The sequence below is a fragment of the Topomyia yanbarensis genome, chromosome 1 (assembly GCF_030247195.1).
Source record: "Topomyia yanbarensis strain Yona2022 chromosome 1, ASM3024719v1, whole genome shotgun sequence".
NCBI lineage: Eukaryota > Metazoa > Arthropoda > Insecta > Diptera > Culicidae > Topomyia > Topomyia yanbarensis.
Window position 1 is genome coordinate 85,094,334 of NC_080670.1, and position 26,104 is coordinate 85,120,437.

Genomic DNA, 26,104 nt, shown 5'->3' on the forward strand with positions numbered 1-26,104 from the left:
TAAACGTACACAACTGAGAGACAGGAAGAAGGTAATTAAATGAATAAATAATTGAATAGTAGCTAAAATGAATAAAATGAATAATTAATGATATTAACCAAATGAATAATACGAAAATAAAATAAAATAAATAAAAATGATTCAAATGAACAAAATAATTTTACGAAAAAAAACGTGTTTAATCCACCTAACAGTGTGATGAGACATTTCTTATAACTCTTAGCACTCTTCGGATACTATATCGTTTGAGAGCATTTAGAACTTGACGCTTCGTGATGTTTTTGATAACACATACTACATGGGATAGTGGCAGGACTCAGAGAATCGCTCAAATCAGCATAGGACAACATCAGTGCTAGAAATCTCAAACCAAATCAATGGGAAAGCGAAAAAATGGCCCATAAAATAGACATACTAAGGAATTATTGCCAATGCTCTGTTAATAAAATATCTATATTGTGGTGGGAAAACTGAATTTTCCTAAAGGGGTTATATATTGTACTGAAACAAAAAAAACGATTTTTTTTAATTGATTTGAAGTTTATATTTTACTCAAATTTCCAACGCGACTGAGAACTAAGAAATCAACGTTTTTTCTTGAAAAGGGCGATACTAGCAGTGGTACCATTCAAAGAAAATCAACAGTGAATATTTCCAGACTTGGTTTTATTTCCTATTTAAGAACTATTGTGTTTTTTGTCATCCTAGATTGCATGATTTAGTGATCGAAACCCAAAACTTCATAAAGTATTTGAAATTATTAAATTAAAATTTGTTTTTGCTATTGAAATTGACAAAATGATAGTATCGCCCCTTTGGCGATTGTTTACTTTTTCGGTCCCATCTATCAGCATTGAAGTATCGCCCTTACGTTTTTTTACAATAACTACCGTTTTACACAACCGATTTCGTCCGGGTTTTTTCAATAGCGATCATTGTTACTATTTACAGCTGGTATCAGTTTGAAAATCCTAAAAAAATACGAAAATAACAGTTTCGCCTCTAAACTGCTAGCAAAAAAAGTATCGCCCTGTTTGTTTGCATGGAGCGTGGAGGGCGAAACTTTAAATAAACTAAAATACAGTTTCGCCCGTTGTATTTTTTGCTGCAGTTTAAGAAAGCATAATCGTAGAATCAAAATTTTTAGGTTAATTTGTTGCGTTTCAAAGCCCTCATTCGCATGTAAGAAAAAAGCCCTATGTTTACATTTGTAAGTATCGCCCTTTTCACAAAAAAAGCGTTGAAATGAAATCGCAGCTCCTGATATCACGCTATCTCTGAAGTACATGCGTGCATAGTTTCAAATTTAACTTCGACATCGACTTTTTCTAAAGGTGACTTCCCAGTAGTATTCTTGATTTGAATTATTATCGCTAATCCTAATGCCAAAGAACAAATAAAAACCTCACGAAAACGAACCGTTTGGGAAAATCATCATCATTACTGGAACTTTCATTTTCACGAAACTTTTCGATAACCTTCCGTCACTTGCGTTAATGCACTGGGTGCACAGTAGGGTGACAGGAAAAAAATGACCCCTATCGGCCCACCTCTGCGTCGATTCTTAGTCCCACCAGGAGTACTTGCACCAAATTTGAAGCAAATCGGACAAGTCTAACTACCGGACCAACGGGCCTGAAGTTTGTATAGGAATTTTCAACAATTTACATGGAGAAAACCCACCAGCACGCATTTTCGCCGCTAGGTGGCACTGTATGCATCGTATTATCACCGTAAGTGAAAATAAGAAGGATAATTGAATTGTCTGCAACTTAGTCGAAGACTGCAAGTACATCCGACTTTGTTAAAAGAAGTTATTAAACTTTTAACGAAGTGATGTCTGAGTCAGTTTTGCATGGGGCCTAACAGTGCATGGTTGTGTATCAGTACTCGATTCACACGAACTAAACATTTTTGTGAAATAATCGTTAGGTTTAGCTCAATGGTATGTTCAGAAGAATTATAGTAAATAATACGAGTCATGCTTTGATTAGAAAATTTTAGTTCCACCTGTTACCGCATAGAGGGCGCCAACACTAACTTTTCAACGGAGAGAGATAGAAATTTGTCTACAAAGTTATAGAACAGGCATTTTTCAGTATTTCTTCTGAACATCTTGATACTCTATCTCTCTTCTATGAAAAGTTAGTTGTGGCGCCCTCTATGCGGTCACAGGTGGAACTAAAATTTTCTAACCAAAACATAACTCGTATTATTTACTATAATTCTAGTGAACATACTATTCGGCTAAATCTAACCATTATTTCACAAAAATATATAGTTCGCGGGACTCGAGTACTGATACACAACCATGCACTGCTAGGCCCCATGCAAAACTGACTCAGACATCACTTCGTTAAAAGTTTAATAACTTCTTTTAACATAGCCGGATTTACTAGCAGTCTTCGACAAAGTTGTAGATAATTAAAATATCTTTCTTTTTTTCACTTACAGTTATAATACGATGTATACAGTGCCACCTAGCGGCGAAAATACGAGCTAGTGTGTTTTCTCCATGTAAATTGTTGAAAAATCCAATATAAACTTCAGGCACGTTGGTCCGGTAGTTAGACTTGTCCGATTTGCTTCAAATTTGGTACAAGTACTTCTGGTGGGACTAGGAATCGACTAAGGGGTGGGCCGATTGAGTTTTCAAAAATTCATCATTTTTCTGGGCAGTCTAGTGCACAGTGCTCTAAAAATCTAGCGAAATCGTCTTAGGGCACCAGCGGGTCTGTAAAGAATACTAAAAATTAATTTCTATTCCATAATTTTCAGTTCAGCAATTCGAGAGATCGTGCTCACCGCAAGCCATGAAAAATAGACTACGTTGTGAAGCGATGGTCACTATTTATTAAAAAATCACGGTTAAATAAAAAATAAAACTATTAAAAAATTTCAAATAGTTTATAATTTTCACAAACTTATTAGGAAAAATTGTTTAATAAGCTTTCGTAATATTGTGTAGGAAAAAAGCTGAAAATTTGAAAATAAATCTGAGGATTATGATTGATTACAGAACTCTGGAATTTTCTATTGGAATGTTTTCAGGCAAGAATTTGATATTGATGCTATTAGACAACTGTGAAATCAAGACCAATAGATCAGTTACATATCAGGACCCCATTCCGACAATTTATCAAAAGTCCTCATGATGTTTACAACAACAGGTTATCAATCTGCGGATCAGATAATTGTTATTGTAATATTGAATTAAATCAGTCTACATCAATAAATTTTGAACTTCAATCCAATATTTTTTGGGTGTGGTGGAAGGGGGAGTTGTATGGTGTTAAACCCCAAAACCTTCTCTTGGCTACTTCGTTGCTTGGAGTTATTTATTTCGCTTTTCATTTTCCGATATGTTACAGATCGATCCGATGGTTATAAGTTAGAAAAATTGCAGTCAGAAGGTTCGCACAAATGAACATTTTTGCACTGATAAGTTATCAAGTTCCTTCCAGACAACTTGGAAGTGTTCGGTGATTATTTCTAGCGGTTGTAGATAGAAAAATGAAATACCAAACTCGATTTATCGAAATAATGTTTGGCTTATTTCAATGAATTATTACTATATTGAACAATAAATAGGCGACGAAGAGTAATCCACAAACAACAAGCCATAACTTTTAAAGTATTCAAAATAGATATTTGAAGTCTTCAGTAAAGTTATTCGCAAAAGTAAGAGCTACAAATTTGCTGAAGGCGTCATTTCGTTATAATCACTTCCAAAAAAATTTGTGAAAATATCTCACTCACAGGGGGATTAATCAGCAAAAGCACAATACCAAAAGAAAGAACATATTTCCTCCATTAAATTCTCCGAAGATACTATTGACCTAAAATAAGCCGTTTTGGCTTAATAATAGATTACATGTTTTTGGTCATATTTCTGGCAATGGGAAATGATAAAAATCTTTCGTCCGCATTTAATGTTAAATATCTCTTTTAATAATAGTCCGATTTCAACAATCTATAGCTTGTTCAAAAGGTATTCGTTAAAGCTGTCTAAAAACATATAAATTGTTAATCTATATTGTCAATTTCGGCAGATAATTTAAAAAAACTGCAAAAAACGCCATTTTTACACATTCAAACATTCATATCTTAAAAACTAAACATCAGAATCAAAAACAAATTAATAGCGTTCATACTGTTTTTTAGTTCTTTCATTTAAAATTTGTTTGGATAAGATCGGTTCAGCCATTGCTGAGAAACACGAATGAGAATTTGTCCGTTACATACACACACACACAGACACACACACACACACACAGACATTGTCCCAAATCGTCGAGCTGAGTCGATTGGTATATAAGACTCGGCCCTCCGGGCCTCGGAAAAAATCTTGAAAGTTTGAGCGAATTCTATACATTTCTTTTATAAGAAATGTAAAAAATATATATTAAATAAATGAAATGAATTAAGTAGAGCAATTGAATAAAATGAATACAATGTATTAAATGAACAAAACGAATACAAAGAATAAGAAACCTAAAATAAATAAAATAAACCGAATAAAAAAACTAAAATGAATTAAATGAACGAAGCGAATAAATCGAATTAAATGAGTAAAATGAATCAAGCGAACCAAATAAAATTAAAAAAAACCCGACATAATCCACCTAACAGCGAGAAGAAACATTTATAACACATCACTGTTGGATCATTCATTAGTTTGCAGAACTCATAGGAAGTAGGCACCCAATTAGAGGTGGGATAAACACAGTTCCAAATTCTGCATGAATAATACCTCGAATAAACTGAATAAATTGTAGAACATCAATAAAACAAATGAAATTTAAAAATTATAAAAGCAAACATTTTTTGAAAAGTTACCAAATTCACAAAATAAGTAGAGTAGTTAATATAAATCAAATTAATTGAATAAATAAAAAAATAGTTCAGCTCCGGAGGAGGCATTCTTTCAAGTACTCTAACCCATTGGCTGTTCCAGTCTCAGCTCCTTCTGGCTGGGCCGTTGAGTAGGCTTGGTCCACCGCCGCGAACCAGATCGAGTAGATCGTGACGAAGCGGGGAGCTGAATGGCTCACGGAAACGAACATCGGTATTAGGTGAAATTCCTTTGCCGCGGAGCTCTCAGACCGCTGAATAATATACAAGTAGATATCGTTAAAGCAGGAAGCTAAATGGCTCAAGGAAGCGGGTATCGGTGTCGGTAAAACTTCCTGCGTCGGGAAACTATCGGTCGGAGTAGGGTGAATTCTCCGTCGGAAACTACCCGAATAGATCGTGATACAGCCTCAACCTGAATGACTCACGGAAACAGGATCTAAATGGCTCATGGAATCACCATCTAAACAGCTCACGGAGACGAGAGCCAAAAAGGTGACATGATAGGTCGAAATATAAAGCAAGCTAAAAGTCGAGAACAGGAGCGGACCAGAAAAATATTTTGGGACGGGCTCCGACATTTTGATTTTGGAATGAACATTGTACAATACGTTATACGTCAATACCACATTTAATGAAAATCAGTTTTGGTGGCCAAATTTGTTTTGAAATGATTTTAAGATTGAATCTAATATAAAATTTAAAAAAAAATGATTTACCAAAAAAATTAAAAAAAAATCATGGGGGGACCCACCCCGTGGATCCGCCCCTGGTCGAGAATAAAATCAAAGCTCAAAGGTCAATCCATTTCGTGAGGGGGTAGGCGTAGCGTAGTTGGTAAATCGATTGCCTTGTACGCAGCGCACGTGGGTTCGAGTCCCGACCCCGCACATAGGGTTAGAAATTTTTCATAAGAGATTTTTCTAACCCGAAGAGGCGAATGACCTAAAGGTTAAAACCTCTATAATCGAAATAAAAAAAAGATCCATTTCGTGAAGCAAATGAGGCTCCGAGATAAAACAGAAGAAAAAAGTGTGACTAAAGCACAACGAGCCCCTACACGAAGTAAAACCTTGATGTAGTTCCATGAGGAAGAAAGGCGAGAAAAACAGTTATTTAGTAGTGTTTTCAGTGGTTAGACACGAATGTGAGTCGTGAGTTCCGAACAGTGCTAGTACACGACCGGCCATGCCTTTGAAGCTTTTTTAAACATTACTATAAAAACCTGTCTTAGTCCACCTAGTGGTGCAATAGGGATTTAATTTGGAAAAATTGTGTCAGTTTTTCATATGTATTGATAGCGGATGCCCTTACGAGTACGGTCGTGATTCGCTAGTTGGGCCACAGCCTTGTCCAACTAACGAATTTGATTCGCTAGTTGGACCGACTGACAAATGTCAAAAACTCCATTGTCCAACTAAAATGCATCTGAATGTCAAAATCTTATGTCAAATTTACATTGACAATCAATCTGACAATTATTAGAGATGTGAATAGATGTAATTACACTACTAACATCTCCTTTGGAGAGTTTTTTACATCTGTCAGTCGGCCCAACTAACGAATCAACTTCGTTAGTTGGACAGAGGTGTGGCCCAACCAGCGAATCACGACTGTAAAAGGAGATGTGAGGGTAGCCTAGTATATGAATATGAGTTTAGTTATCACCGAATAAACGATGTGACTTTAGGTCTGGAATATACCCGGTGCGCTGGGCTTCTGAAAATGTTGATAGTGGTTAATATATTTAAATAATCTTTAATCATTTTGATGGATTTTTAACCTTTAAAATATTACAATTTTACCTGTTTATATGGAAAATTCCTATGTACCCGTAGTAACCGACCTGTAACTTCGGAACCAAAAGTCAGATCTGAACGAAATTCAATAGCAGTCAATGACAGTATTATCACTGGTATTATATTAATCATTTGAAAGTAAATTTGTAAAAATTAAGCAAGAGTTTTCTGAGAAATAGGTGTGACATTATCTTAGAAATATGTCAAGTTCCCCGGAAGTTCGAAAACCGTCATAGGTGGCCAATATAGTCAAAGCTTCTTTGATTGGTCTTTAGTGATCTAGGCTCCCAATGAAGGTGTACGAATGGTGAGTCAAGTTCGCTGTGGACGTGCGTGACAAAGACCTATTTTGCGGAGGGTGCAGTCCTAGGGGCAGATCACACTAGGAATGTATAACAAATCTGCATCAAATTAGAAAAAATGCATTTAATTTCCATTTTTGCATCAAATTTGCACTCCCACGCAGAAAAGATTGTTTAACAATCGTCCTACGCTGATCCACTTTGTTCGATGTTTTGTTGAATGTAGGGCTGTTTTTTGTAGAGTTTTGACGTCTTACACGCAACGCAAAACGCATTCTGATAGTTAACTTGGGTGCTTATGCTACAGCATTTGCGAAGCTAAATACAGATGAAGCATTATCTGTGATAGTCGACACTAAGCTAACAAAGCATCAATACTCATTAATTTGAGAATTATTTATGGAAAGGCGCTTGTAATATTTAGCTGGATTATCAAAATTCACTTATTTTCTAAAGATAAGTGTTATACTGCCTATAATCACAAGTCAGTCCCATGCAGATAGGGAGTCCCATAGAACATGGGACTGACTTGCGATTATGAGCAGTATACCTAAAACGAAAACACAGCTGAGAAATCAACTTAAGCACTATTCACTACTATCCGATCCGTTTCAGTTCCGTGCGCGGACGCCAATATTCTTTCATATATGGCACGGCACCGCTGCGGACAAGTGTGAATGCGCGCATTTGAATTGTATGAAAGAATATTGGCGTCCGTTTACGGTACTGAACCGGCACTGAAACGAATCGTGTATTCAAAGTTTGAGCGAATCCAATATATTTCTTTTATAAGAAATGTAAAACATGTAAAATGTTTTAAAATAAGTAAAATGAATAAAAAATAAATAAAATGAATAAAAAGAATTAAATCATTAAAATCAACCAAATGAATTAATTGAAAAAAATTAACCTCCCCCCCCCCCCGGCAAACCAAATTTCTAGTTACGCCACTGTATCAGTCGTTCCAACTAGCAAATCAAATTCATTGGTTGTACAGGTGGTAGCGCAACCGGCGAATCACGACTGTGTATCGAAATGTTTTTATTTGGACTAGCATGTTACACAGAGTCACGGAGTAAACGTAGAAGCGTTCGAGTTATTGACGGATGAGAAAATAAATGAATAGAACCCTTCTTTTGTACTTAGGTTCTTCTGAGAAGTTCATCTTGAATTAAACGAATAAAATAAATAAAAATAGAATGAACCCAATTTATCTAAATCTTATTTAAAATACCCTTATTAATAGTTTTTTAAGGGTTATTACAAAAAATTATTTATTTAAAACATACATTCCGCATTCGTCGTAAACAGAAACCCTTATTCTGATTGGTCGTGCCAATTTGTGGCGTATGTCCTATCGCCATGTACGAACAGCTTGAAATTTGTTACCACAGAAATTTTCTATTAATTTTAAAAAATTATCCATTAATTTATCGTTACAATTACGATTACGTTTTACGATGACCTTTGCGGCGGAAGAGATAACGTGCCATCCTGATCGCCACAAGTTACTGGTATACAGTACGCAAGGGATTCACCGTTGGTAGTCTCTAGAATCGTATATGAGTGTTGTGATATCGGCCAATCTAACTAGTTCCATGTGGTGCCAAATCAATTCCATGTTGTGAAAAGGGACATTCACCAATGAAACGTGTACGATAATACGTACGGTGTAGGACGGGATCTTCACGGAGTGCATCTTGAATGTTTTAGATATCTGAAATACAACAAATTGATAGGTAACGTGGGCATTTTTTGGATTTTAGTTTGCTGTAGTATGATGCACTTCAGTGAGGGCAACGAGAATTGTGATCAAATCGATCATTGAATTGGAATTAAATTAAATGGAAATTTTAGACATGACTTGCAAATTGAATCAGAAACCAGCAGTCGAATTCCTTACCATTGACAAGAGCCTGTGCACCAATCCATCGTAATGGCATCAAACCAGAAACTCCGCGGTGTAAATTTTAAACGGTCACCTCCATATCGGATGTCATCAAGGAGACCTAAGGTTAGGGCACAACAGTCACAGCAGCTCCTCGCGGATATTTTTTCCTATGATAATCAGGGCGATTTCAGGCATCAATCGTGTAAATTGATATCGATATTACTCACGTGATATGTCCAGCACCAATTTCCGTCCCGATGTAATGTTTAGTCAGTTAGTTCAGTGCCACAAACCGGACCAAGACGGCGTCAACATGCAGACAACTATTTTTTTTACCACTGATTGAACAAAACAAAAGCGATTTGACAGATATGTGTATGTGGTTGGGGGAAATTCGAATTCTCTTTGCCGCTCAAAAGTGAGAGGGTACAGGTGTCGCAGCTCTCAACGTGAAATGTTGCACCCGATATTTTGTATCACAACAGAGCGAAACTCTTCTCTTTCGCTCAAGAAAAATAACTCGGCGGCCATTTTTAACTCAACAATTTGGTCATCGATGACCGATTGTTGAGCAATGTTGAATTTCGAAACACGCCTATTAAAAATGTCTTACTCCACTATCTGGGGCTAGGTGTCATTCTAAAATCTAAACTATCTCCCATGTAACGAAACTATGTAAGGTTTGCACGCTTATAACTCCGATATTACTAGATGGATTTTAATCATTCATACACCAACCGATTCAGAAACACCTAACTGAAATATTGGTAATAATTTAATATCTCCCCAATAAAAGTAGACTTTTGGAAATTGGTAAAATTAAAAAGTTCACGAAAAACGGGAAAATTACCATTCGTGAGGCAGATTTCTCAGACACAGCCGTCATGAGAGGGCAGCTTAGTTGCTCAATGAAACACGAAAAGTCATAAATAGAAGCAACGCATGTCCGTTTAAATCAGTTGTTGCTCTTATCCCACACGAGCAACATCGTCTCCGGGCGATGCAATAAGCGCTATCGATTTTCGGTAACGTTGGCATTTGCACACACTCTCACCTAAGTGACTAAACCATATACGGTTAGTTTATAAATAGAGGTGACGCGTACCCGTTTGCACGGCTCACAGAAAGGAGGCTTGCTATTGAGCGAATTGACAGTTTTCGGTGACGTCAGAGAAATCGTTGAGAAAAACAAACGGATTGTTAATTGACAATATTTGAGCTCTTACGGTGGAAAAAATAGTGTGCAATGGATTTTTGACGTAAATTACGCGATAATTACACTAGACACAGTGGATTATCAGTGCATCTATGTGATTATTAGCGTAAATCGGGAATTTGGATGCATGCCATAGAAAACATATCCCACCGTAATTTTCTGATCATAGCAAGGTTTTGGACATTCTCATAGCTTCCTTTTGATTTACCAGGTGCCGATCATTCGTTAGCAGCAAACAATATATGAATTTCATGTAATTGTTTTCGCCGACGATTTCTATGACGCGCTCTCGTCAAATGTTTACACTCTAACGAGCTAGCCTAGTATATGTAAGCCGTGCCCGTTTGAATCAGTTTTTGTTCTTATGTCGAACGGCTAAGATCATGGCTGCAGCGTCTGGGCACTACAATAAGCGGTAGACGCTATGCATTTTCGGCAGCGGTGGCCGTGTGCGGATTTTTCGGGTACCAGCACGGTGTCACAGAATGATTTGCAAAGTGGGTGGGCGGGGTGGTTTGGATTTAATTCAATACGGTGTGTGCTGGTTAAGAGTGTTGCGTTTGAAAAAAATATATTTATTTTTATTCATGCGTGTGCGTTGTAACTTGTTAATCCATGTTTACGGCGCTTTGTAGCTGCGTAGGGTAAAGAGCCTATTGGTTTTCATGTTTCATATTTCGGTTATATGTTTTTTATCAGTAAGGCATCTGACAACGTGCTTCTGTAGTTATTGCACTGTTCAGTAGCGTAGTATTTTATATAGGAGAGTACACTCAGGTTTTTTTACGCGGATTTTGAAATTTACGCGGTTTTCATTAACGCGTTTTTTTTAATTTACGCGGTTTTCATTTACACGGCCTGTATCCCCTGCGTGAAAAATCTGAGTGTAATTGCATCGGAAACAATCACATTCCCAGCAGAACTTTTTGTTTTCTAATTTCAAACACTTTTGTTTCGTACTGCACACAACGGGTGAAGCGGGTGTTCTTTTTCGATTCAAATTCAAGCCATGTCTTAAGCGTTACTGGACTTAAAATTGTTTTCCCAGTTTATCCAGTCAGAATATCTGTCCTACCCTATGTATTTAAAACACAGTTCCAATTGCGTTTTGAAGTATACAACAAATAGAACGGTTGGGGATACTAATTTAAATTTTAAAATAAATCTGTTTTAAATTATGAAACAAACCGCTGTACTGAAGATATAATTATGTCAGTCCTATTACCATATAAAACACCTATATAACATAAAACGCTGCAGAATTGGTTTAATAATACAATGTTTACACTGTTATTATAACACGTTTTAATAATTAGCAACAAGAAAAATGTCACCAAGATAGCATAAAAACCCATTTTAACTGGTAGTGCGAACGTTGCGTAACAATGTAATTTATCAAATAATTTCATTTTTTCCACCACTATTCGATCAAGAAATACTTAAACTTAAGATTGTTTACTTAAGTTCATTAGTACATTATTGAAAATTTAAATGGAAAATGAAATTTCATATTTCATGGAGAATCTGTATATTTCCGTTGGCGGGCGTAGGCTTCCTCATCACAGCTCTCAATATGGAATTTTTCTTTTGAATATTTTTTCTGGACAGACCAGCCTATTTTTATTAGATGGATCAGCCAAATAATGCCAATCACCTAGTGAGATACTTGATTAATTAATAGATTACCGTTAAAAGACCTCCAATAAATTATGTTTTGATGGGGAGGGTATATAGCAAATTGTAACATATGAAAACAGGCGAGTGAACAAGAACGTGAGTCGATATGTGTGATAGATAAAATTCATTTGCACGCTCTTGAAAAAAGCTACATTTTTAATTTCACCGTGGTCGTGTCCTGTACACAACCCTTTCATTTTTTGAAACTGTTTGTAATCTGTGAATATGAATGAAAAGTATGGAACGAATAAAAATGCAATTAATATATTGAAAATAAATGTAATGAACTTATGTACATATTATAAATATGATCGAATATAATGGTGATATGAGAACTGGCAACATTGTTAAGTTGAATGGTCGCAAAATTTACTCCGCTTTTCATAATTGCTTGTTTTACGTGATTTATTGAGAGTTGCGCGAATATGGATGTGTGATTACTTAAAGTAAATAGTAGTGTTGCTCAATGTAGTCGAGTTTTCCTAATTCTCGACATGGAAGTTATATTTATTTGAGTGTTCAGTTCAACGTCAAGATCAGTTTTGCAGACAGCCATCTTTTCCCACGAAAATGTTGCGATTCAAGTGTATGTGTGAGCATCGTGAATCAGTGGTGTTTGTTTTTATAAATTTAGATTTTGAAAAGAATCTTCTGTCCTGATACCAATTATTTCCCTGCTGTGCAACTGTTTGTATGGCTGAGCTGCGTATCGGAAACAATACAGCAAAATGGGGATTTTTTGCATGATGGATAAGTTTCAAGATAAGTACTCGTTTTTTTAATAATGATTCTCTCTTCTTTTAATATAATTTTGCATTCTGGTATATAGTGAAATGTTTTTATTATTGAGCAGTGCTAAACTAGGGCTTTGTCCCAAGTGTTGACTAGAGCAACTTGATTCTACGATCGTAAATGTTTTGCTTTTTGAAGTAGGACTACGTCTTTGTTTTCGATATGGGGGTGCACTTTGCAAATTCAACAAAAATGGTATGTAACGAAAAGTCCAATTTTAAGCGCTTATAATTCAGCCATCTTACGGTAAATTTTCAATTTTTTTGCACATATCGCTCAGAAATACGTCTAAGAATAGATTCCAATAGATAAACCCAAAGATTTTTGATATCATGGCATTAAAATTTTAAATAATGTTCAACATAGTCAAAATACCACGCATTTGCACACAGAAGGCTGTGCTTCCCTAGTCTGGCACGACAGATTTATGTACCTAACGCGCAACGCTTCTATGAATGACGCCATCATCGACTATTTAAAGAGCAGATTTGGTCGGGCAAGCAGTTTCCTCTTGGACAGCAGGCAGAGCAGAGCACTGTGCTACATGTTCCCACAGCCAGTGTAGCAGAGGCTAGCGTCGTGGTACTAGTTGTCTCTTTCGCTCCATCCATCATCACCAGCGTTGACTCATTTTGCTTGGTGCGTATCTTCCATTCGTGTACGGATACGATGTACTGGCACAGCTTTTTGATTCAAACACCTTTCGGTACACCTTTCGCTTGGGTTTATTGTTTGAGGCGAATGTGTAGCTATATCCAAGTGTTGCATGTATGATAGAAATCTGAGGTTTCGTTCCGCGAAGCGAAAGCTTTCGTTTTTTCTTTGTGTTGTCATCTCCATGAGAGGCTAAGGAGACGAAAACTTTCTTAGCAACAAATTCACGCGAATGGATAGAAGAAAGTGCAACGAAGGTTTATAATTTACGTTTCATCAATTTATGGATTCCACGAGATTCATTTCCACTCAACCTATCCCACTTTGATTCTACCAATACATAGGTACTACAAAGCCTATTTATGAATGGATGCACTGTTACTCAAAAAATCGCTGGAAAAAATGCATCCAAGTCCATAAAACTATTTTCGATTCTTGTATATGTTTTGCTTCGATATATGATTAAGACCACTGCATTCGCTACATTTATGTGTACTTTAGGAAAATTACAATAACGGCAAAATAAAACTATAATGCTTGTACTGTACAAGAACTGTGACTGTATTGTCTAAAACATGATTTTTAAGCATCGGTCTGGTTGTTTACCGCACACAATAGAAAACCTTTTAAAATTTTAAAGCAGTTCCAAATATTAGTTCGGTTTTCCATCGAAGTTTTCTGTCTGCTTTCTTTAATCGTATTCGATCGCCCATTGTAAATAAAATGACCTGATGAGCAAGACGGTTTGATTCATGAAGTGAACTGTAGAAAGAAATGTGTTTGATTAATTATTAATCCAAATGTAATAAGAAATTAAATATTTCACGTATTGCAGTCCTACGTCTGCAATTCGTACAACCCCATAGGGCTGTCCCTTGTAGTTTTAATATATTTTGCTGAATTAACGCAACTAATCGATTCGATAATAGAACAATCAAACTATTTTAACAGCTTTAATCAGCTTTCAAGATAATCGAGCAAATAGATTGATTAAATGATAAATGTAAATCGACTACAGCTGGGCAAGATGACATTCTTCGAAGAACCGTTCCCGATTCTATAAAAGGAGTTAGATCGCATGAACCATGTTTCCGTTCATTAGATTTTTGCTTTGCGAGTGGCTGTAGTCGGGCATCAATCAATACGGTTTCTCAGCAGAGATGCCAATATTTTTATTTTCGAGTGTACAGAAAGTTTTTATTTAGGATTTGCAGGAATGTCTGAGACATTTCCAGAAATATTTGCAAATCTAACATCGCTCTCGAAGAGCGTTCGCTGCCTCAACTAATACATATCTCTGCATATGTCGCACGAGTGTGACCTGGGATGGCTTGAAGAAGGATTGGTAGTTGTTTGGGTTGTGGTGATGGAATTGAAGAATGAAAAGAGTGTTTTGGATATGCTTATGTGTCGTTCTTCGTCCGGTTTCACACAGGGAGAGCATGGTGAGTAGTTTGCGGAACGATTGGTTGATTCATTTTCATTTGTTCCCCATGAGATCAGGCCAGAGAATTTGATTTGATCGGTTCAGTCCATTGGTTTTGAAGTGCGTTGACGGCTGCCGTTCTCTGGGAACAATCTTCCGTTCACTCGTTCTCTTTGAAGAACCAGTGTATTTGAATCTGTTTGAACCGTTCACGAACATATTGGCCGTTTCCAAATTCGACACAGAATGTGTTTTGTGTGTTTGTTGTGATGATGTCAAGAGAGGGCATGCGTCCACCGGGTGGCGCCGGTTGGGCTACATTTCTGAGTAGGTTGATTTAGTTTCTTTGTTTGGTTAACTAGAGAATAGATCCATATGGTTACGTGTGTGTGTTCGGAGCGCGCAGGATTTTGTCTGAGCGCAATGATGGCTGTTGAATCACGTGTGAGAATTGACAGTTCGCGATAGGGATGGAGGACCAGGGATGCCAGGTGATATTTTGAAAAATCTGTACGCGGCACATTTAAAAATCTGTGTCTATCTGTGTCACGGAAAACTTACAAATTTCGCTGAAAACAAGATGTGGTGAACTTTTTTTTTGTTTTTGCGCGTGTCAAAAATTAAGCGCAAGGTAAAAAATTGAGAAATCTGTGCTAATCTGTGCATTTTAGCTGTGGAAATCTGTGCGTTAAAACAGAAAACTGTGGAAATCTGTGCAGTTCTTGCTATCTGTGCAGCATATTGAAAATCTGTGAAACACAGATAAATCTGTGCACCTGGCATCCCTGTGGAGGACTAGTCGCCAGTGTGCGCCAATCATATCAACTAGAATAACGATTGTTTTGGATGTTTTCTCTGTACTTTCAGTGATAATAATGGTGTGTGGCTTGATTGTTGTTGTATTTGGTGACAGGAACAGGTGCATTTTTGCTCATTTTAAATCTTTTAGCTAAATATTGCTCTATTGCATTGGTGAATTGCTTCTTTGATTTTCTTTTCGTTCTTCTTGCCTACTATTTTTGCATCTGTAGTAATTGACATAAAAATCAGCGCACACGAGTTATTGCTTGTACGTCCTCCATACAAAATTAGTCGGTTCCGATACTTATGTATTGATTATTTTATAACGCTTTAAATGCACTCCAGTTAGCATAACATTGCGCGCGAAGATTGATTACATAAAAATCGGCATTTTATTTGTGGAAAAATAGAACTTTACATAATTAATACGCAATAGATATTACGATGACTTCAATTCAATCAGAAGTCATTTCGACAGAAGTTTCGAGACAGTAAAAGTTATCGCTTCACGTTATATAGTATTGTTCTTGGATTGTCGTGTTTCGCCGGAATGAAGAAACAGGGAATAACAAAACTGTTCACAATCCGAAAAATCTTGATTCAATTAAACATAAGTAACACTCCCGACGGTCGGCCGCCCGGAGTTCAAGTTACCCTTTTTTTACAAACTGTGAATTGCCGATTAATTCGATAAACGATAAATCAACCATAACTTCTCGGCAGCCGGCTGCCCAGAACAATAAACAAATGATAATACTTCTGAGAGCTACATAGATCGTATCACTTATCAAGGTGAATCCAGATTTATGTAACTTTTTACCCCATCCTACTAACAGAAACTCCTTCCCGTGGCAAACGTGGAGATGCAGAGGTATACACGGTCTCCAGAACAACGTTTGCTACACTAACATTCCTTTCCTTCCCCGATGACTGTAAGGACGTGGCCGGCGCCGTTATTGGCATTTCAAAAGTATGAAACTCTCGAAAAGTGCACATTGAGAATGGATAGCTACACCCAGGCCCCATTTGTTGATTCTCTGTGCAATTTCGCTTGTTTTGGTCAATCACGGAGTAGCAACTACGAATTGTACGGTCATCATGCTCATGCTCATGCTCATGCTCATATGATCGAATATAATGGTGATATACAGGGTGTTTGATTCATGGTTAAGAATCTCTCGGGGGGTGATAGACTGCCATATATGGAGAAAAAAATTGTTCAACACATACCATCAAATCTCAACCGTTACAGAGTTATTGAACATTTTGTGTAAAAAACTTATTTGTCTTAAAATACCTCTAACTTTAAAAGTATACTTTGTATTTTAAATGTTTTAGTTCCATTCGAAAGGTGAGAAAATTTCGCATTGAGTGATGCCCTCACATGTTTCAGATAATGAGTTTAAGTAGCCTTTTCAAAGTAATTTATTGATAATTAAACAATTTTAAACGATTTTTCGTTCATTTCTTGAAAATCCTAATAGTTAACCTTATCATTTTAATAATTCAGATTGTTAGTCTTGATGAGCTGCTTAATTTGTTCTTTGACATGATACACTTACCTTTTCTTATTTTCATGATTTTGGGTTATTCAACTTGGATATTTTTATCTCTTTTTCACTAGTACCAGCTCTAATTGAAAAATTATGGCACTCATTGTACTTTTTTTCTTTGTATTCGAAAGCTAGGAAAATTTTACAGTGAAAAATGTATTAAAACCTTTCAGATAAGTGAATTTAGTATACTTTTAAAAGCAAATTAGTTTAAAGTTAGTGCTATTATTAGCATTTTCGTTAATTTTTTTAAAATAGTAAATAATAAACATCACCATTATTATCATGGAAATAATGCATCTCAGCAAGTTCTACAGTTCTTTCTTTGACTCCATTCAATTATCTCTTTTGGTTTCAACGCAAAATCGTTTTTATCACATCGTTTCATATGCAAAAATAACGATTTCGAACCCACTACATTTGTGGCGAGCTCTTGTTGTGTTAACTATTAAATAGCAGCAAAATGAAAAGAGATATAGACAAAGTGTCCAATAAAAAGTTATAGAGAACATCAAGGGGCATCAAATGAACAATAGTAACGATACATTTCGTTGATTAATAATTAGAATATCAAAAACTCTCCAAAAAACACAAATTTTGAGTTATTTCGTTAGTAAAAAATCATTTAGTACACTTAACTAAAAGATATTTGTACATACATTGATAGGACATTTTCTCAGATTTCCAATGAAATCTTGTAAATAACGATATAAATCATATTTTTAGATTAGAGTCTTTTAAGCACTTGCAAGTCGGTTACAGGAAAAGTATAGTAATGAAATTACAAAGAAATGAGAAGAGATAGAAATCTGACGTCCAAGAACAAATTATGAATCGTCCTAAAACCCAACTTTTGGATAATGGATATTGCTATAATCATACTTCATTATTTCGAGAAAATTAGCAAAAACCTCCTCAAAAACACTAACTTTTAACTACTTTACAGCTAAAAGGTAATTAAAACTAATTACTTAAAAAATATGAGAACACCATTCAATAGGAAATTTTCTCACCTTTCGAATGGAACTGAAACATTTAAAATACAAAGTATACTTTTAAAGTTAGAGGTATTTTAAGACAAATAAGTTTTTTTACACAAAAAGTTCAATAACTCTGTAACGGTTGAGATTTGATGGTATGTGTTGAACAATTTTTTTCTCCAAATATGGCAGTCTATCACCCCCGAGAGATTCTTAACCATGAACCAAACACCCTGTATGAAGAATGTAACGAAATACTGATAATACACATCAGTTCCACACTAAATTTAGGAAGACAATGAAACTTTCGGCAGATTGTTTAGTTTTAGATATGTATTACCTTCGGGGAACTTTCTTCGTATTTCTTGGTTATTGTATCGATATTTGTGAATTCAAGGTTTAGGAGTTCATACATCAGATATCAGTTCCATATTAAATTTGCAAAAGGGCGAATAAGATTTGTAAACAAACTTTTATTTTGATGGTTTCTCTTAATTTACTATAATTTTAAAGCAGAAAACAATTGAAATTACTTTAACGAAGGGTAAAAAATAACATTAATGCATATTTATCATAATATTCCACTCTGCAGCAGGCTAATGAGCGAAACAAGTTTGTTTACAAAAACACTTTCGCCCTTTTGTCGAATTAATATTGAGTTTGTCTTCACATCTCGTCCTGAGTAGAAGCTAAAAATCGACTCGCACAAGTGAAACAGTCAATTCTCCCTACAAGCCGATCGGTGCCTATCGCACAAGCAGTCCATATCATATCAGTGCACAAACAATATTGTATTGTTACCCCCGGCTGCGGAGTGAAATGAGTTTGCCAAATGAAACAAAAGTGCCTGTGCTACGGGATAACACGATTTCGATCAACTTTAATAAAACTCGTGTTAGACCCACGGTTCAGAAAGTGGAGCAATTAGTTAAAGATAAAATGGAGCTTAATTTCGCTGAAGTTACGTACATTCAGCTACATCACGTTAAAAAGTGTGTTTTGATCACGTTTAAAAGTTTAGCAAAGGCAGAAAACTTCATTGAAAAGAACAACATGCAACGCGAGGTCGAGTTTAATAATACCAGCATCAAGATCCCGGTGCATATGGAAAACGACATGGTGGACGTACGTATTCATGATTTGGCCCCACTCACTAAGAAAGATTACATCAAACAAATCATGTCGCAATATGGAGAAGTAGAATCTATTACGAATGACACCTGGAGAATTTTTTGCACCGACATTCCCAACGGCGTTCGTATTGTGAGGATGCGAGTGACTAAACCAATACCTTCTTATATGACTATCGAATGCAAATCTCCGAAAGATGGAGCAAACAACGCTAATCACATATCCCGGGCAGACACTAACATGCCAATTCTGTAACCATGCAGCCCTACAGCACTACGGAAAAACATGCGCGGAAGCAACCAATCAAAATTCGTCTACTACAGCCAACTCTAACAAGCAGCCACCGACACCTTCAGATAAACCAAAAACAACGATCCAATTAACCAATAATGCAGGTACAACCACGACTACCGCTCCCAAACCAACAACTAGCATCGCCAATAAAGAAGTAAATAACGATGAAGACGGATTTACAACAGCGACCCGTAAGAAAAAGAAACAAATAAGAGCCTATCGTGAACAGCAAGAAAGCAGTACCGATGATGACATAGATAAGAACGATAACGCGAGAGAAGGCAGACTGAATGACCCCCAAGCGACTTCACCGCCAAGGAAAAGGATCTCAACACGCAGCAGTAAACTGCGTCAACAAGATCTGGAAGACCGACATTCATAGCATTTTTTTTAGTTATTGTAAAAAATTAAAAGACTCACGGCTCAGTTGTGCTAACGCATTGAGCCATTTCAAATAAATCAAATAAATCTGATCTGATATCTGATGTATTTTTTGTTATTCGAAGTGAACCTGCAAAATGCTCTACGAAATTCTAAATCAATTTCATTTAAACAAACATGTTCTAAGTATTATTTTACTCTTTGAATCCTTTTCAAATCAAACACGGAAGACTGGCACCTAATAATTGAGCTGCTTTGATCATATTGTTGGGTATTGAGCCCACAAAAAAATTTAAAAAAAAAATCCATTTTTCAAAACAAAATGCTATTTTCAAACATTTATAGATCAGGTAAGAATGAATGCGTACTCGTATGATTTTGTATAGGTTGTTACGCACAATGTCAAAGAAATTATCCTACGTTTGCTTCGAACTCATCATCAGACAATTGTTAATTTTATTTTATCTTTTATCAAACTGGAATTAATTTCTGAGACCTCCTGAGTACTTTGCATAATTTCCAGAATGGGTTTCGTTTACTGAAGGGAAAATCTAATTTCATGGCAAATTATTTGTTTGGCCGCAACTCGAGAATGTAGGTTTTCGAATGGTCATCAATTTAATTAAATTTTCTCGTAATAATTATTAATAGGAGTATTGATTTAGTTAAATTACTAGCATTGACTATTAAATTTTGTAATAAAGCAAAGCACTGGTACTACATTTCATTGCGGAACTTGACATTCTATGTCAACAATATTCTTAGTATACCGTGTACAAAACAATTGCAGGGTTAGTGTTACGATCCTACTGACCACTACAAATATTGTTATGTGATATCAATGTCGGATTTGTTTTGTAAATCATGATCATAATTTAAAACAAAACTAGTGCATATTCATAATTTAAAAAAAAATTGCTGCAATTGTGCCTTTCTCAACCATGTGTACTAGGATTTCACGGTTGGTTATGTTCATTATAAAGTTTCAAATGCATATAACTTTATACAAAAATACGAATCAATATTCGGGATCAAAAAGTAATCGACGGTTTGAGACTTAGGTTGGTCGTCATGATCTGCTGGTGGAAGAAGATGAGTACTAATCGCACCACGAATAGGAAGAATATTTTATGCCCAAACAATTTATGTGCCAAAACATTTTCACGAAAATTTTCGGAACACGGCAATAATCAATTGAAAAACTACTTTTAATTTTTAACTTATTTTAATCCACCTAGTTGTGCAATTGTGCTTTTGTTATTTCTCTAAACCATGACTCCATGATTGGGATTAATATAATTGTGGGAGTATCTATTGCATTCTTAGTACATTTTGCACCTATACACAATAGCTCGCCAGCCACGAACGTAATAAGCTGCGTGTCGACGGTGAAACACTTGGAACAAAAAACTATAATTTTGAATTAGCTATCTCAGTATTAGTTCAATATTGTCTTCCTGCTACCATATTTTGACAGGCGGGGGTGAGTAACCCACAACCGAATCAGCCCCAGTTTATTTTGGAATACCTGTATACCTGGTGATATAGTATTGGTATACAGATGATTTGGAGGGGGTGTTGGCGCCAAATGCAGTACATAAATATAATCGTCTAAATTTATAAGTTTGAACCATAAAAAAATGTTTTTACACTCTGTGCGTTAAATAATTATTGAACACATTGTTTGTGGTGAGACAGTCTAGATTACTGATTGAGTCAGAAAAGTAACAAACAAAATAGAAGGTGGGAAAGACCGCAACCGCAAGATCCGCCAGTTTTTTATAATCGCGAAAATTGTGTTTTACATTTCGTTCCGAAACATCGCGACTCCTTCACCGTTCTAATCGTGAAATTATCAATAGGTCTGCTTTGGCACCAACAATACAAATTGGATGTTTTAATTTTCCTTTTACTCCCTCTCCGCTTACATAGTTCCAGCTTCTGTGGACTCAGGAATCCTGGTAGGTGGCCAATGTGATCAAATCGATTGTGGTTTGTCATTAGTGATCTAGACTGGAAAATCCAAGTAATTTTGCAGCCATTTTAAGAAGTTTTGCGTTATTTTAATGGTACCAGTTTATATGGAAATTGCTTTGTAGTCGCACTCTTCAACTCGGAACCGGAATTCCGATCGACACAAAGTTCAATAGCAGCCGATGGGAAGGTTGTACCTTCCATGAGACTAAGATTGAGCAAATCGGTCCAGCCATCTTTAAGAAAAATGACTAACATTTTAGAAACATGCACACATACATACACATGGGCAGAAGGAGTTCAGGACAAGAGTTCAGGGCGTCACGACCCCCCACCCCCGGGATTTATTGCGAGTTGGGGAGTCTTGTTAGGACATAATGGGGTAAGCAATGTTGGGCTCTGCAGAACCTCTGTGAAAAGCCACATAAATCCGAAAGCAGCTCCGTCGAAGCGGCGCCTCTTCCGCTAAAGATTTTATCATAAATAATCCAACTGGAGTGCTAACCGGCACATTATAGTCGATACCAGAAAGATCCTAATTTTTGCGCACTGTCGGCAGAACGACAGAAATTGACCGACAAACGACAGCCATTCTTTTACCCAAGGATGTATACACTTTCCCGAAACGGCATGTGAGCTAATGCTACTAGCTACCCCCCGTCCCGTTGAAACTTTGGCAGGTCTCCAAGTACGCTCGAAACCCGGTGGAATTAGGCTCAGTTGAACGTTCCTGACTAGCGCCGATCCGGCTCTGAACGCGGTACCCCATGAAAGACCGCATCAACCTTTACATGCGACTTCACTGTTCGCAAAATAACTATGAAATCATATGAGGCGACTACTTATTACGGGCGTAGATAGCGGCTTGAAGTTGTGACCCAAAGAGCATGGAAGAAGACAAAACAACAAAAATTTAAAAAAAAATCTAAGCAAGTGTGGTGAACCCGTTCACCAAAAAGGAACTAACGAGGCCGCCAACCCAGCAAAACGACCAAGTGCAACAGCATATGCAACCGCAACAGCAGTGAGAGCAGCCCAGGGAGGCCATACCAAGCACGAGCAGTGACAAAGCAATAGGTCGCCAAAGAAAGCTAAGGTTTCAGGTGTGTTACCCAAAAAGACCAGCCTAAAGTGACGAAACTGAGGCAAAAATCATAAAAGTCTACAAATGCGCGAAAAGCAGGGGCGACGTGACGGACAGATCAGGGATCAAGTGATTAGCATCAAATCTGCCGTAGCAGTAGCGATGCAATGCCGTTACTGGAGAGTACTGAAAACGCTGAAAAGAGAACGATGACCACGGAGATAGTGAAGTTCTGTTCGGGAACTGGGGTCACAGTATGCCTTAAAAGTTAAGAAGTTCTGACACTCTTCGTGTTGATGGTCCAATATCCTTCTATTCATACTTTTTGTTCAAACCGCAAGGTATTCGGAAAAGGTTCTGTCATGCGATTGTGACAGATCTTGTGGTCCGAATATTTCCAGAGTGTGAATTTTACTTCAAGAAAATTCGAAGATGTCGGTGCTATGCGTACGATAATCGTCACAGTTGGAGCTCAGACTAAATTCATGCCAGAATAGGTTATAAATTCTTTTGAGCTCTGCATCACAAGAAAATAGATTCAAAGGAAGTGGAATATAGCGAAGCAGCTTATATGGACCAGATTGGCTTTTCTAAATATTACCTAAAAGTTGTTCTACTAAGATGCAAATAAAATTACTACAGATGAATGCAGTTAAATTTTGTCATGAATTTTCTTGAAATAATTCTATAAGTATCGTTTTCGCTATCTTATTTAATGAATTAACAATATGATTTTTTAATTACGAAAATCATGATAAGATCTTATGTAGGGGGGAGGGGGAGTTCGTCAAAATCTTACGAATTCTTATCTGGGGGGAGGGGGTGGTTGGAATGTTCTAAAAATGCCTTACGTAATTAGTGTACGGTCCCTAAGAACCAGGCGTACTCAGAAAGGCGAGATTCTGTTTGAGCTGAAGAAGAATCAATTAATCAAGAGCTCGACCTATCTGGAACTTGTGGCAGAAGCGGTGGAAGGAGAAGCAAATGTGAGAGCTTTAGTTCAAGAAGCGGTGGTCGAATGCAGAAATCTGGACGAGATCACAACGGAAGACGAAGTGAGAAGAGCGCTACTACAACAATGGAACGTGACAAATAGCAGATGCCAATCAGGTTGAGGAAGGCATATAGTGGCACACAGACAGCAGCGATACACTTACCGCCAGCTACAGGCAACCAGCTTATGTCGACCGGTAAGATCAAAGTCGTATGGTCGGTATACTCATTACAATTGATACCTAGAATCACTAATCAAACGGAAAGGTGCTTCAGGTGTGTTTCAACCATCAGACGAGAAACACATCTGATCTGTGAAGAAAATGTGGGGAGAAGGGACACATTGCTAGTGACTGCACAAAGCAACCGCAGTGCTTGCTCTGCACGAATGATGCTTCTTATGTCCAGAGCACAAAAAGGCGAAGGCAAGCCAATGATGATTGGGATAGCCCAGCTTAACCTCAGTCATTGCGAAATAGCACAGCAACTGTTGTGTCAGCCAACAACAGAAACGAAGGGCGACGTTGCAATTATTTCAGAGGTGTATCGTGTTCCTCCTGATAACGGTAACTGGGTGGTGGATAGTGTAGCGATGGCTGCAATTCAAGTAATGGGTGGTTTCCCTGTCCAAGAGATGATGGATAACACACACGAAGGCTTTGTGACCGTCAGGATCGCCAGTTGTTAGTATACTTTGACGCTTGGGTCGTGGAGTGGGGTAGCAGGCTGACCAACGCAAGAGGTTTCAGCATGTTGGAAGCCCTGGCGGTCGATAATCCGGTCGATAATATTGGTAGAACGAAAGGCGCAGCATCCTTAGTGATGCCGTTGATGTAAACAGTGGATAATCTGGTGACAATCGAATCTCCAACGACGAGCTCCTTATAGTGACAAATGGGGTGAATGCGAAGAAAGCCCCCGTTACGAAAACGGAATCCCCAACGTGGCACTGAAGACCGCGATGCTGGCGTAATTAGTGTACGGTCCCTAAGAACCAGGCGTACTCAGAAAGGCGAGATTCTGTTTGAGCTGAAGAAGAATCAATTAATCAAGAGCTCGACCTATCTGGAACTTGTGGCAGAAGCGGTGGAAGGAGAAGCAAATGTGAGAGCTTTAGTTCAAGAAGCGGTGGTCGAATGCAGAAATCTGGACGAGATCACAACGGAAGACGAAGTGAGAAGAGCGCTACTACAACAATGGAACGTGACAAATAGCAGATGCCAATCAGGTTGAGGAAGGCATATAGTGGCACACAGACAGCAGCGATACACTTACCGCCAGCTACAGGCAACCAGCTTATGTCGACCGGTAAGATCAAAGTCGTATGGTCGGTATACTCATTACAATTGATACCTAGAATCACTAATCAAACGGAAAGGTGCTTCAGGTGTGTTTCAACCATCAGACGAGAAACACATCTGATCTGTGAAGAAAATGTGGGGAGAAGGGACACATTGCTAGTGACTGCACAAAGCAACCGCAGTGCTTGCTCTGCACGAATGATGCTTCTTATGTCCAGAGCACAAAAAGGCGAAGGCAAGCCAATGATGATTGGGATAGCCCAGCTTAACCTCAGTCATTGCGAAATAGCACAGCAACTGTTGTGTCAGCCAACAACAGAAACGAAGGGCGACGTTGCAATTATTTCAGAGGTGTATCGTGTTCCTCCTGATAACGGTAACTGGGTGGTGGATAGTGTAGCGATGGCTGCAATTCAAGTAATGGGTGGTTTCCCTGTCCAAGAGATGATGGATAACACACACGAAGGCTTTGTGATCGTCAGGATCGCCAGTTGTTAGTATACTTTGACGCTTGGGTCGTGGAGTGGGGTAGCAGGCTGACCAACGCAAGAGGTTTCAGCATGTTGGAAGCCCTGGCGGTCGATAATCCGGTCGATAATATTGGTAGAACGAAAGGCGCAGCATCCTTAGTGATGCCGTTGATGTAAACAGTGGATAATCTGGTGACAATCGAATCTCCAACGACGAGCTCCTTATAGTGACAAATGGGGTGAATGCGAAGAAAGCCCCCGTTACGAAAACGGAATCCCCAACGTGGCACTGAAGACCGCGATGCTGGCGTTTTCGCACAAGTTCAGGATAATCCTACAGAAATGCCTGGACGATGGCTACTTCGCGGGTAGATGGAAGATCCAGAAGCTAGTGTCGCTGTAAAACCAGGGATTCAGCATCGTATCAGCCTACATGCCACACAAGGAGATTCAGCATCGTATCAGCCAACATGCCTGTGTTTTGCCTGTGTTTTTCTTACGCACTGGTCGTGCCTCCCGCCGCTCCTGAAT

The 26,104-nt window shown here is 37.6% G+C and overlaps 1 protein-coding gene and 1 long non-coding RNA gene across 2 annotated transcripts in view; one reads left to right on the forward strand and one right to left on the reverse strand.

Moving 5' to 3' along the window:
• Positions 1–26,104, forward strand: part of LOC131693967 (synapsin) — a 966,657-nt gene that overhangs the window by 805,909 nt on the left and 134,644 nt on the right. The window lies entirely within an intron of this gene.
• On the reverse strand, positions 8,554–9,179 carry LOC131694069 (uncharacterized). The gene is made up of 3 exons (XR_009306394.1): positions 9,074–9,179; positions 8,859–9,013; positions 8,554–8,672 (listed from the first exon to the last, which is right to left on the reverse strand). It is a non-coding gene; the product is annotated as an uncharacterized LOC131694069 (long non-coding RNA).